The sequence below is a fragment of the Phyllobates terribilis genome, unplaced genomic scaffold (genome assembly GCF_046119375.1).
Source record: "Phyllobates terribilis strain yellow unplaced genomic scaffold, ASM4611937v1 Scaffold_4__5_contigs__length_816908805, whole genome shotgun sequence".
Taxonomy (NCBI): Eukaryota; Metazoa; Chordata; class Amphibia; order Anura; family Dendrobatidae; genus Phyllobates; species Phyllobates terribilis.
In genome coordinates this window covers 685264514-685279052 of record NW_027362764.1, presented here as the reverse complement: position 1 = coordinate 685279052, position 14539 = coordinate 685264514, and the positions used below count along the sequence as shown (strand labels likewise).

Here is a 14539-nt window from a genome sequence, read left to right as displayed (position 1 = left end):
TGAACAGAAGCATAAATCTTACAAACCAAAAAGTTATGTTGCTCAGTTGAATTTTATTAAATTTTAAACATAAAAGTGTGGGTCAATTATTTTTCAACCCCTATGTTTAATATTTTGTGGAATAACCCTTGTTTGCATTTACAGCTAATAATCGTCTTTTATAAGACCTGATCAGGCCGGCACAGGTCTGTGGAGTTATCTTGGCCCACTCCTCCATGCAGATCTTCTCCAAGTTATGTAGGTTCTTTGGGTGTCTCATGTGGACTTTATCCTTGAGCTCCTTCCACAAGTTTTCAATTGGGCTAAGGTCAGGAGACTGACTAGGCCACTCCAACACCTTGACTTTTTCCCTCTTGAACCAGGCCTTGGTTTTCTTGGCTGTGTGCTTTGGGTCGTTGTCTTGTTGGAAGATGAAATTACGATCCATCTTAAGATCCTTGATGGAGGAGCGGAGGTTCTTGGCCAAAATCTCCAGGTAGGCCGTGCTATCCATCTTCCCATGGATGCGGACCAGATGGCCAGGCCCCTTGGCAGAGAAACAGCCCCACAGCATGATGCTGCCACCACCATGCTTGACTGTAGGGATGGTATTCTTGGGGTCGTATGCAGTGCCATCCAGTCTCCAAACGTCACGTGTGTGGTTGGCACCAAAGATCTCGATCTTGGTCTCATCAGACCATAGAACCTTGAACCAGTCTGTCTCAGAGTCCTCCAAGTGATCATAAGCAAACTGTAGACGAGCCTTGACATGACGCTTTGAAAGTAAAGGGACCTTACGGGCTCGTCTGGAACGGAGACCATTGCGGTTGAGTACGTTACTTATGGTATTGACTGAAACCAATGTCCCCACTGCCATGAGATCTTCCCGGAGCTCCTTCCTTGTTGTCCTTGGGTTAGCCTTGACTCTTCGGACAAGCCTGGCCTCGGCACGGGAGGACACTTTCAAAGGCTGTCCAGTAGTTCCATAAGCCTTCCACTTACGGATGATGCTCCCAGCAGTGGAGACAGGTAGGCCCAACTCCTTAGAAAGGGTTTTGTACCCCTTGCCAGCCTTGTGACCCTCCACGATCTTGTCTCTGATGGCCTTGGAATGCTCTTTTGTCTTTCCCATGTTGATCATGTCTGAGTGCTGTTCACAAGTTTGGGGAGGGTCTTAAATAGTCAGAAAAGGCTGGCAAAAGAGATCTTTAATCCACACATGTGAAGCTCATTATTCTTGGTGCCTGAACTACTTCTTAATACTTTAGGGGGACCAAACAGAATTCTTGTGGTTTGAGGGGTTGAATAATAAATGACACTCTGAATTAACTTTTAACGTTTTAAAAAAACAAAAAAACAAAAAAAAAGTTGCTGCAGTGTATTTCCCACTTCCAGGCTGATCTACAGTACAAATGTCACAATGCCAAGTTAATTCCGCATGTGTCAACCACCTAAATCTGCAGGGGGTTGAATACTACTTGTAGGCAGTGTAATACCTAATTATGTGTTATAATTTCCTCAGAATTAAATATATTTTTGTACCTTAACATAAAGAAACATTTTTTTTTTCAAACATACAAACATACGAGGCCTCTGTCACATCAATCACTCTTAGCAGCTGCTGATTTACTCATCTGTCACCTTCACTCTGACATTCACAGATCTGTTCAACTCAAACATTCCACATATGAAGTTTTATATATATATATATATATATATATTTAACCCAAAATTGTTGTATCCCAATTTATTAATGCGCATTGCCATATCAATTGAATATCTTTATATTTCTTTGAATATTCCCCAAGTACATATTATATAATATGAGAGTAAGTCACTGGAATTTCAGACACTTGAAAAAACTCTTGTCTTAGATTCTTTTTTCACTGGCTGCCCGGTCTTAAGTTACATCAGTTGAAAATAGAATGAATGGGATCCTATACTATTAGCTCAAAGTTCAAAGGCCGCAGCTGTCACACGTCATGCTGTAAATCTACTTTAATTTGCACGAACACTTCATGCACAGAAAATATTAGCAACACAAAAGAATTAATAAGTATTACATATATATTATAGTTCAACTAGATATATTGTTATTATTTTAAAACGTTATACACATAAAATCATGCAATTTTTTTCACTTCCTGTGTGAATAAAGAAATAAATCCATTTTTAGAGTTATTTGATCAAATCCTGCTTTGGAATGAAAACTCTAAGGAAATATAAGAAAATAAAATTAAATATCAAATTCATACAGAAACAGAATTATTTAAATATCTTATACATATATTGGTTGGTTCTAATGTAATTCAAAATATTGCTACTTAAATTTATATATATGAAGTTCTAATTTATTAATTAATATATATATATATATATATATACATATTTTATAAACGTATATATAAATACAATTATTTGCAATCTCTATTTAGACAAGTGTATATATATATATATATATATATATATATATATATGAACTATTAGAAACTATGTAACTACAATTTTACTGTATAAGATTATAAATAAATATTGAGACATTGTATTACATTTTGATACATTATAATTACAGTTTTTCCGTAGCCACTCCCTAAACCAAATCTTCTGTCTCTCTCAAATATCTCCAGGAACGCCCTATTTAGGAAAGACATTTTTCTATCCTTCAAAACCTCAGAGAACTGCCTGTTCTTCTGTCCACATTCCATGACGTCACTGTGAGTTGGTCGTCTCACCTGTCTCTGTCCATCAGTTTCAGCCATTTTCCTTTTTAGAGAATCACAGTTCTGACTGAGAATTAACTCATTCTGTGGAGAGATGGATCTTTGCACTGGCTGATATGGCTTATAACATATATGAAATCTTCTGCGTATTTCATAGAGTTCACTATGGGGATGACTCAGTCTAGGAGAGTTTGATATTGGCTTTTGGTAAGATTTTACCTTTCCTGGTTTTATAAATTTAGCTTGATTTATTTTCTTTTCACGATTCTCATGTTTTCTAACAAAATCCAGCATCTGCGCACATTCAAATAATGAATTTTTTTGTGATGCCATAACTTGGGAAACTGAATTTAGGAATTTGAATTTTTGTACAAAAGTTGTTATCATATGTTGTACTTTTCCATTTTTGATGAGAGCTTTGTACAACCGTTCAAATATGGACATGAATGTATATGTACATTCCTTCCTACCAATCCTTAGTTTCTGCAGATCTTCTATGTTGGGAAAATCCTTTGTGACACAATAAATCAAATATCTTAATCTGTCCGAATCATTTTCCCATCCATTAGGAGAGTCATTTTCACAGGGCATTAAATGTACACGTCTGGACAATGTCACAGGAATCCATATTTTAAATAATTGATTCCTCTCCTCATTGGATAAATCAAACTTATCAGAGAAGCTCTCAAATGTCTCTGAATTTCTACAGGCATGGATTTTGACATCATATTTTGGCATGATTTTGTATAATTTCAGCAAATGTTTCCTCATTTTAATTTGGAGTTGAGCCTGGGTAATTCCAGAATTCTCTGATATTTTTAGTGGCTCTTGTACGTCCGTTCCTCCTACATCACTCACGTCTCCTCCCACATCACCTAGTATGTCGGTTTCTCTATGTCAGTCATGTCTCCTCCCATGTCAGGTTTCTGTCTGTCCATCTCTTGGTCAGACCCAAGGTCACCTTCAGTTACAGACACGGGTCTTACTTCTTGTTCATTTTCCACATTACAGTCAGAATCAGTATCACCGTATGACACTTCTACACTATTTTCCTGCTTAGAAATCTCTAACACAAGACTATGAAAAAAATCTATCAAATGTAGAATATTTCTCGATTTCTGTTTGTCTCTATTTACCAATTTAGAAGTTAACTGTAAATTCTGCAATTCACATTCTTTGTATAAACTGAGCCACAAAACTTCTATGTCATCTCCTACATTAACTTTGAAATTAATATTACTTTGTTTAGCAAAAGAAGAAATTATATCCATATTTTGCTTACCTTAAGATTCCTTGGCTTCTCTTTATCAGCACGTCCTGTCTTCAGTTCTTCTGATTCTTTTCCTGTGTGATTCTGTTCCTTGTTAGTACCTCTGCTTCCTGTCTTTCCTCAGTCTGTAGGTCCTTTCTGCTTCTCGTGACAAACTAGTGAATTTACTGACACGTGAACAACAGCTGTTCAGCTCGTCAGGACTCCCCACTTGTTCACGGAAGAAATTCACTTACTTAATTTAAAAAACAAAAAAACAGGACTGGCTGGCTCACCATTGTAAAATAATACTCTTCCTGTATTATTTTTTTCTACTGAGGACTTCTCAAAGTATCAATATCACGATATTCTTATAAAAAAGTGTCCAGGCCTACATGTCATCTGCTTCTCAGCATGAAGATTCTGTGTCTTGTGGGGTGGGCAGAGCAAGAGAGCCCCCCCTTTCTGTACCATGGGCTTTTATAGCCAGTCGTATGGACACCTGTTCTACATATGGTAGTGAACCAAAAATACACACACAAATAGCGCATGTCAACTAGACACGATGGCTGAGGCATAGAACTCAGAAAAATGATTATCGATTAACATTCCAAATGAATTTCCATAATTAACCATTTAACATTTCCCCCTTTTTTGAGAATAAAAGGACTTTAACTGAAATTTCTCAAAAGAAGATACATTCATCAATCTTTTTTTCTTTCCTTCTTCCTTGGCAATATCATTCAATTTCCATAATAATAATAATAATAGTAATAATAGTATCAATATCGGATTATTGTTATATAATGATGTGAATTCATGTTATGGTAAGCCGTGACTAATATTCATTTAATATGTATAATTATACTTCCCTATATCTAAATTGAAGCAATCGCGGGTTCAATCGTCATCATCTGATGTCATCGGGTCGTCGTCTCGTCTTCTTCTTGGTTCTTTTATAACACAGTCTTTAGATGAAAACTCCTTTGAAATAAATTACAGCATGTAGATATTGTACAGTCCATAATTGTGTTCATTATTGTTCAGTCCATAAACTGTACTCTTTATTAGAAAGATCATGTTTGTCAGTTGATAAGAAAACAAAGTCCATGGATGAAATGTAGCTTTAATATCTGTGCAGTGTCACCTGGACTTACGTTGGATCGTCTTTGGAATCTTCTGTGTGTCCGCACTGGTCTCGTGTCACTTTTGGAACAGATGTGACGTCTTTGGTCAGTAAAGCAAGGGTCAACTTGACACTTTCCTGCTTTATATAGCACCATAACCAGTACTCAGTCCTTTATATACAGGACACATATGCTAGGTATTACCTGTTCACCAGCTTTCATTGAAGCGTTGCAGGTGATAAGAAACCACTGGAACGTGATGAAACTTGAACACAACACAGTACATATAGGATCATCGTCCTCTGCCGTCCTGGTGATCAGTGGTGTGAATTGTATTGTATGTAATGGACACAGTCTATTATAACACTCAGCATTCACACCTGTTACCTTCTGAGACGTCCGGATATCAGTTGCTTCTTCTTGTAACTTTTGAGAATCTCTTTGATTTATAAAAATTAAAAGTCTTTATTAAGATAGAATTCATAATTGCGATGTCTTGATTGAAGTCTTCATTCCCTAATCTGATACCAAATCTGGCAGTTTTTCCTAACCTATAATATCACAGCGTACAATAGCAATCAGTAATATCCATCTAATTATTTTCAAAATATTAAAATAAATTATGTTTGGAATAATAAACAATAATAGATAATAATTCATTATCAATCAAGTTCTCCATATGATAGAACATTTTTATGTCATAGGTGTAATTACCTTTTCCAACCCATAGGTGTCAGTGTATTTTGAAAAAACAAGTTTTTATATCTTTATTAAACCAATAATATCAAAGAATGTATACTCCTGAACCAAAATGAATAAATATATGAATGTATGAATGAATGAATGAATGAATAAATGAATGAATGAATTGTTGTGTTTACTCAGAAAATGTAAACATTTTTTTCCTTAGCAATATATATTTAATGAAGCAATACTCTTGTATTAGACATTACTTTATTAAATATTAATGTGTTTTCTCAATTGAGATATTGAACTCAAATAAAATCAAATGAGAATTAAAAAATGAAAAAATAGAAAAATAAGAAGTATAAAGTAAGAATAAAATTTTAAAAATGAAAAATAAAATTAAGAGTAAAAATAAGAATAAAAATAAAAATAAGGCCTTTAAATTTTAATGACAAATGCAGAGTAATTATATTCTCCATAAAAAATACCCTTATATCTCCATTATCTGGATGATTTCATATTTGTCATAACCTTGTACCACCAAAAAATATTAAATTATGCAACTTTGCATGTAATACCCTTCTTAATTATACCATAGTACCTTATTATTATTTCTTCTTTATTAAAATGTATGGAAAATAAGTATTGATCAAAAGTGATTATGTAATCAGGATCAAAAACACATTTTCCCCCTTAATACCAAAAATATTATTTTATAAAATTTATGTATATATCAGAACCAAATTAAAAATAATTACTCTTCTAGAAATATTGTGCATAAATTTCATATCGATGAGTAGCATAGATTTGACTAAAGAGAGGTGTGTACCTATTTAGGTAACCATTAAAAATAATATTATAGTTATTCAAGAATATTATCATGTGGAAAATTATTCTAAATATGAATTTGCTTTGTAAACCATTTTGATGTGTGGTTGCCCTTATCCACTATTAGTTAAATCAAGAAATAATAATTATTAAAGAAATATAGAAATATATATATGTAGATAATACCTAATTATGTATTATAATTTCCTCAGAATTAAATATATTTTTGTACCTTCACATAAAGAAACATTTTTATTTTTTCAAACATACAAACATACGAGGCCTCTGTCACATCAATCACACTTAGCAGCTGCTGATTTACTCATCTGTCACCTTCACTCTGACATTCACAGATCTGTTCAACTCAAACATTCCACATATGAAGTTTTAGATATATATATATATATATATATATATATATATTTAACCCAAAATTGTTCTATCCCAATTTATTAATGCGCATTGCCATATCAATTGAATATCTTTATATTTCTTTGAATATTCCCCAAGTACATATTATATAATATGAGAGTAAGTCACTGGAATTTCAGACACTTGAAAAAACTCTTGTCTTAGATTCTTTTTTCACTGGCTGTCCGGTCTTAAGTTACATCAGTTGAAAATAGAATGAGTGGGATCCTATACTATTAGCTCAAAGTTCAAAGGCCGCAGCTGTCACACGTCATGCTGTAAAGCTACTTTAATTTGCACGAACACTTCATGCACAGAAAATATTAGCAACACAAAATAATTAATAAGTATTACATATATATTATAGTTCAACTAGATATATTGTTATTATTTTAAAATGTTATACACATAAAATCATGCAATTTTTTCACTTCCTGTGTGAATAAAGAAATAAATCCATTTTAGAGTTCTTTGATCAAATCCTGCTTTGGAATGAAGACTCTAAGGAAATATAAGAAAATAAAATTAAATATCAAATTCATACAGAAACAGAATTATTAAATATCTTATACATATATTGGTTGGTTCTAATGTAATTCAAAATATTGCTACTTACATTTATATATATGAAGTTCTAATTTATTAATTAATATATATATATATTTTATAAACGTATATATAAATACAATTATACGCAATCTCTACTTAGACAAGTGTGTATATATATATATATATATATATATATATATATATATATATACATATATGAACTATTAGAAACTATGTAACTACAATTTACTGTATAAGATTATAAATAAATATTGAGACATTGTATTACATTTTGATACAACATTGTAATTACAGTTTTTCCTTAGCCACTCCCTAAACCAAATCTTCTGTCTCTCTCAAATATCTCCAGGAACGCCCTATTTAGGAAAGACATTTTTCTATCCTTCAAAACCTCAGAGAACTGCCTGTTCTTCTGTCCACATTCCATGACGTCACTGTGAGTTGGTCGTCTCACCTGTCTCTGTCCATCAGTTTCAGCCATTTTCCTTTTTAGAGAATCACAGTTCTGACTGAGAATTAACTCATTTTGTGGAGAGATGGATCTTTGCACTGGCTGATATGGCTTATAACATATATGAAATCTTCTGCGTATTTGATAGAGTTCACTATGGGGATGACTCAGTCTAGGAGAGTTTGATATTGGCTTTTGGTAAGATTTTACCTTTCCTGGTTTTATAAATTTAGCTTGATTTATTTTCTTTTCACGATTCTCATGTTTTCTAACAAAATCCAGCATCTGCGCACATTCAAATAATGAATTTTTTTGTGATGCCATAACTTGGGAAACTGAATTTAGGAATTTGAATTTTTGTACAAAAGTTGTTATCATATGTTGTACTTTTCCATTTTTGATGAGAGCTTTGTACAACCGTTCAAATATGGACATGAATGTATATGTACATTCCTTCCTACCAATCCTTAGTTTCTGCAGATCTTCTATGTTGGGAAAATCCTTTGTGACACAATAAATCAAATATCTTAATCTGTCCGAATCATTTTCCCATCCATTAGGAGAGTCATTTTCACAGGGCATTAAATGTAAACGTCTGGACAATGTCACAGGAATCCATATTTTAAATAATTGATTCCTCTCCTCATTGGATAAATCAAACTTATCAGAGAAGCTCTCAAATGTCTCTGAATTTCTACAGGCATGGATTTTGACATCATATTTTGGCATGATTTTGTATAATTTCAGCAAATTTTTCCTCATTTAAATTTGGAGTTGAGCCTGGGTAATTCCAGAATTCTCTGATATTTTTAGTGGCTCTTGTACGTCCGTTCCTCCTACGTCAGTCACGTCTCCTCCCACATCACCTAGTATGTCGGTTTCTCGTATGTCAGTCATGTCTCCTCCCATGTCAGGTTTCTGTATGTCCGTCTCTTGGTCAGTCCCAAGGTCACCTTCAGTTACAGACACGTGTCTTACTTCTTGTTCATTTTCCACATTACAGTCAGAATCAGTATCACCGTCTGACACTTCTACACTATTTTCCTGCTTAGAAATCTCTAACACAAGACTATGAAAAAAATCTACCAAATGTAGAATATTTCTCAATTTCTGTTTGTCTCTATTTACCAATTTACAAGTTAACTGTAAATTCTGCAATTCACATTCTTTGTATAAACTGAGCCACAAAACTTCTATGTCATCTCCTACATTAACTTTGAAATTAATATTACTTTGTTTAGCAAAAGAAGAAATTATATCCATATTTTGCTTACCTTAAGATTCCTTGGCTTCTCTTTATCAGCACGTCCTGTCTTCAGTTCGTCTAATTCTTTTCCTGTGTGATTCTGTTCCTTGTTAGCACCTCTGCTTCCTGTCTTTCCTCAGTCTGCAGGTCCTTTCTGCTTCTCGTGACAAACTAGTGAATTTACTGACACGTGAACAACAGCTGTTCAGCTCGTCAGGACTTCCCCCTTGTTCACGGAAGAAATTCACTTAATTAATTTAAAAAACAAAAAAACAGGACTGGCTGGCTCACCATTGTAAAATAATACTCTTCCTGTATTATTTTTTTCTACTGAGGACTTCTCAAAGTATCAATATCACGATATTCTTATAAAAAAATGTATCTATTTACTCTTGGATTGTCCATTAAAAAGAATCAGATTGCAGCAGGTACATACAATAATTAGTTATAAAGTAATTGTCCATTTGTCCATAATTAGCTTAATTGTTGAGATTCACCCATCTTTCCTAGGATCCTGGCTGGTAAATCATGTCTTTTTCCAGCATGTGTCCAGGCCTACATGTCATTTGCTTCTCAGCATGAAGATTCTGTGTCTTGTGGGGTGGGCATAGCAAGAGAGCCCCCCCTTTCTGTACCATGGGCTTTTATAGCCAGTCGTATGGACACTTGTTCTACATATGGTAGTGAACCAAAAATACACACACAATTAGCGCATGTCAACTAGACACGATGGTTGAGGCATAGAACTCAGAAAAATGATTATCGATTAACATTCCAAATGAATTTCCATAATTAACCATTTAACAGAGACCGCCTGGGAATGCCAGGTGCTGTAGGCTTTTGCTTTTTCCTTCCTTCCACCAGCAGGGGGCACTCTCTTCTATGCCTTTTTTCCATTCCCTTTCAGAAGTGCACACATTCATTCTCTTTTCTTTTTTTCATTTGCTTTCTCTCTTGCGCTATTTCATCTCTGCAAAATACCAGCATCCTTCTGATCACCGTGGGCCTCCAGCATTGTTGCTTCTTTACTTTTAATACCAGGACCAGCGTCTCCCGCGTGGCTGGAGGCAAGCACCGGTAACCCCAAGCAGAAGACCTTTTCAGGCAACACGACCCTCCCCCCTGAAGAGCAGCTCAAAGTCACTGGCAACCATCTCACCCTCTTCCTTCATTCACCCCTGGATGTCTCGCTCTGCCCCCAAGTTACGGGTCCAGCTTGCTCTTTCTGTCACATTACCGCGATGAAGTGTTTAGCCTGCAGGAGACCCTGCGCCGAGACATTTTTGAAGACACCTGATGCGGCGGGTGAATCACTGCTAAACAAACCACACCTGTAGGGACGGCACAGCCTTTGCATGGACCCTTCGGAGCCCGCCCCGTCACGGCCAGATTGCTCGCCACCAAGCGATCCTGAGAAAGGCTGGCCGGGCGATGGATCGAGCAGCGTCTACTGGCCATACCACCTTGGATACGCCCGATCTTGTCTGATCTCGGAAGCAAAGCAGGGCTGGGCTCAGACAGTCCTTGGATGGGAGATCTCCTGGGAACACCGGGTGCTGTAGACCATTTTGATGACGTTTTGCCCTACTGCCCAGCTCGGCTAGCATGGAACGGCGCCTTGCCGGACACCGACCTTAAGTAACTTAGATGATGGAAGCCCCAAGGCCTCTGAGCCAGTTGGCAGCTAAGTACGCTACCCCGCCGCCTTCACGCAGGCCTGACACCGAGCTCCTTGCCACGGCTAGGAGTGCTTATTGACTCCGCAGCTCGCCGTGTGGAAATGATGGCGTTAAAAGCACCCGGGGCCGTGAAGGGGCCAGGCTTTCTGCAGGTGCCCAGGGAAGGTTTTGGATGCCGGCCGCCTAGCGAGGGCCAGCAGAAGTAACATGTTTCTCTGCAAAGAAGCTTGTGTAACCAAGCCAGACGGCTGACAAAGAGCTAACCTCAGTGCAAGGAAGGCAAGGAAGGTGCGGAAGGAATTGTGGAGGGGGGGGTGATACCTGCTAGGGCCCTTAAATCATAAAACAGGCAGGAGAGTCTGACGCTTGGTGACGGAGAGGTTGTAGGGGCAGATAGGGGGTGTTGTCACGTGTGAGCACGTGTGCATGCTGGCTTGTGTGTGAGAGTGCGCTTCCTAGGTGTGGCGTGCTGCAGACAGTCAAAGGGATTGTTCCCTTTCATTAAAAGTTAATCCCCGGCTGCAGGCTATTAGAAAGCAACTAACCGCGCTGTACTCACCCTACCCGGGTCTACCGGTGAGTCTCGCCTCTGCTCCCGGCCTGTGGCATTGGCCGTGAAGCCGACGTTCCGTAGACAGCGCTACAGCCGAACAGTGAGCTCAGCGGCTCTGAGTGGGGCGTTGTGTCTACAAGACCTTTTAAGGAAGCCAGCAAAAAAGTTGAAGAGAAGGGAAAGCACAAAAGGACCTGGTCTTGCTGAGCACTGGAAAGGGCAGCCGGCAGCCAGACGTCAAAGTAGAAAAGCAGCAAGTGAGAGTCTTGTTTCTGCCTAAGGCCACACCACCCTGAACACGCCTGATCAAGTCTGATATTGGAAGCTAAGCAGAGTTGGGCCTGGTTAGTACTTGGATGGGAGACCACCTGGGAATAACAGGACCTGTAGGCTTCTGCTTTTTCCTTCTTTCCACCAGCAGGGGGCACTCTCTTCTATGCCTTTTTTCCATTCAATTTCACAAGTGCACACATTCATTCTCTTTTCTTTTTTTCATTTGATTTCTCTCTTGCGCTATTTCATCTCTGCAAAATACCAGCATCCTTCTGATCACCGTGGGCCTCCAGCATTGTTGCTTCTTTACTTTTAATACTAGGCTCCTTTTCACCAGGACCAGCGTCTCCCGCGTGGCTGGAGGCAACCACCGGTAACCCCAAGCAGAAGACCTTTGCAGGCAACACGACCCTCCCCCCTGAAGAGCAGCTCAAAATCACTGGCAACCATCTCACCCTCTTCCTTCATTCACCCCTGGACGTCTCGCTCCGCCACCAAGTTACGGGTCCAGCTTGCTCTTTCTGTCACATTACCGCGATGAAGGGTTTAGCCTGCAGGAAACCCTGCGCCGAGACATTTTTGAAGACACCTGATGCGGTGGTTGAATCACTGCTAAACAAACCACACCTGTAGGGACGGCACAGCCTTTGCATGGACCCTTCGGAGCCCGCCCCGTCACGGCCAGATTGCTCGCCACCAAGCGATCCTGAGAAAGGATGGCCGGGCGATGGATCGAGCAGCGTTTACTGGCCATACCACCTTGGATACGCCCAATCTCCTCTGATCTCGGAAGCAAAGCAGGGCTTGGCTCGGACAGTACTTGGACGGGAGACCTCCTGGGAACACCGGGTGCTGTAGACCATTTTGATGACGTTTTGCCCTACTGCCCAGCTCGGCTAGCATGGAACGGCGCCTTGCCGGACACCGACCTTAAGTAACTTAGATGATGGAAGCCCCAAGGCCTCTGAGCCAGTTGGCAGCTAAGTACGCTACCACGCAGGCCTGACACCGAGCTCCTTGCCACGGCTAGGAGTGCTTATTGACTCCGCAGCTCGCCGTGTAGAAATGATGGCGTTAAAAGCACCCGGGGCCGTGAAGGGGCCAGGCTTTTAGCAGGTGCCCAGGGAAGGTTTTGGATGCCGGCCGCATAGCGAGGGCCAGCAGAAGTGACATGTTTTTCTGCAAAGAAGCTTGTGTAACCAAGCCAGATGACTGACAAAGAGCTAACCTCAGTGCAAGGAAGGCAAGGAAGGTGTGGAAGGAATTGGGGAGGGGGGGGTGATTCCTGCTAGGGCCCTGAAATCATAAAACAGGCAGGAGAGTCTGACGCATGGTGACGGAGAGGTTGTAGGGGCAGAAAGGGGGTGTTGTCACGTGCGAGCACGTGTGCATGCTGGCTTGTGTGTGAGACTGCGCTTCCTAGGTGTGGCGTGCTGCAGACAGTCAAAGGGATTGTTCCCTTTCATTAAAAGTTAATCCCCGGTTGCAGCCTATTAGAAAGCAACTAAGCGCGCTCTACTCACCCTACCCGGGTCTACTGGTGAGTCTCGCCTCTGCTCCCGGCCTGTGGCATTGGCCGTGAAGCTGACGTTCCGTCGACAGCGCTGCAGCCGATCAGTGAGCTCAGCGGCTCTGAGTGGGGCGTTGAGTCTACAAGACCTTTTAAGGAAGCCAGCAAAAAAATTGAAGAAAAGGGAAAGCACAAAAGGACCTGGTCTTGCTGAGCACTGGAAAGGGCAGCCGGCAGCCAGACGTCAAAGTAGAAAAGCAGCAAGTGAGAGGCTTGCTTTTGCCTACGGCCACACCACCCTGAACACGCCCGATCTTGTCTGATCTTGGAAGCTAAGCATGGTTGGGTCTGGTTAGTACTTGAATGTGAGATAACCTGGGAATACCAGGTGCTGTAGGCTTTTGCTTTTTCCTTCCTTCCACCAGCAGGGGGCACTCTCTTCTATGCCTTTTTTCCATTCCCTTTCACAAGTGCACACATTCATTCTCTTTTCTTTTTTTCATTTGCTTTCTCTCTTGCGCTATTTCATCTCTGCAAAAAAAAAGCATCCTTCTGATCACCGTGGGCCTCCAGCATTGTTGCTTCTTTACTTTTAATACTAGGCTCCTTTTCTCCAGGACAAGCGTCTCCCGCGTGGCTGGAGGCAACCACCGGTAACCCCAAGCAGAAGTCCTTTGCAGGCAACACGACCCTCCCCCCTGAAGAGCAGCTCAAAGTCACTGGCAACCATCTCACCCTCTTCCTTCATTCACCCCTGGACGTCTCGCTCCGCCCCCAAGTTACGGGTCCAGCTTGCTCTTTCTGTCACATTACCGTGATGAAGGGTTTAGCCTGCAGGAGACCCTGCGCCGAGACATTTTTGAAGACACCTGATGCGGCGGGTGAATCACTGCTAAACAAACCACACCTGTAGGGACGGCACAGACTTTGCATGGAGCATTCGGAGCCCGCCCCGTTACGGCCAGATTGCTCGCCACCAAGCGATCCTGAGAAAGGCTGGCCGGGCGATGGATCGAGCAGCGTCTACTGGCCATACCACCTTGGATACGCCCGATCTCGTCTGATCTCGGGAGCAAAGCAGGGCTTGGCTCAGGCAGTACTTGGATGGGAGACCTCCTGGGAACACCGGGTGCTGTAGACCATTTTGATGACGTTTTGCCCTACTGCCCAGCTCGACTAGCACGGAACGGCGCCTTGCCGGACACCGACCTTAAGTAGCTTAGATGATGGAAGCCCTAAGGTCTCTGAGCCAGTTG

The 14539-nt window shown here is 40.1% G+C and overlaps 5 pseudogenes; all 5 read left to right on the top strand.

Moving 5' to 3' along the window:
* Positions 1–10713: 10713 nt before the first annotated feature.
* LOC141269311 (5S ribosomal RNA) lies at positions 10714–10833 on the top strand (annotated as a pseudogene).
* A 941-nt stretch (positions 10834–11774) lies between these two features.
* Positions 11775–11893, top strand: LOC141270111 (5S ribosomal RNA; annotated as a pseudogene).
* Positions 11894–12514: 621 nt separating this feature from the next.
* On the top strand, positions 12515–12634 carry LOC141269679 (5S ribosomal RNA; annotated as a pseudogene).
* A 930-nt stretch (positions 12635–13564) lies between these two features.
* LOC141268877 (5S ribosomal RNA) lies at positions 13565–13683 on the top strand (annotated as a pseudogene).
* A 621-nt stretch (positions 13684–14304) lies between these two features.
* LOC141268475 (5S ribosomal RNA) lies at positions 14305–14424 on the top strand (annotated as a pseudogene).
* The last annotated feature ends 115 nt before the right edge of the window (positions 14425–14539 follow it).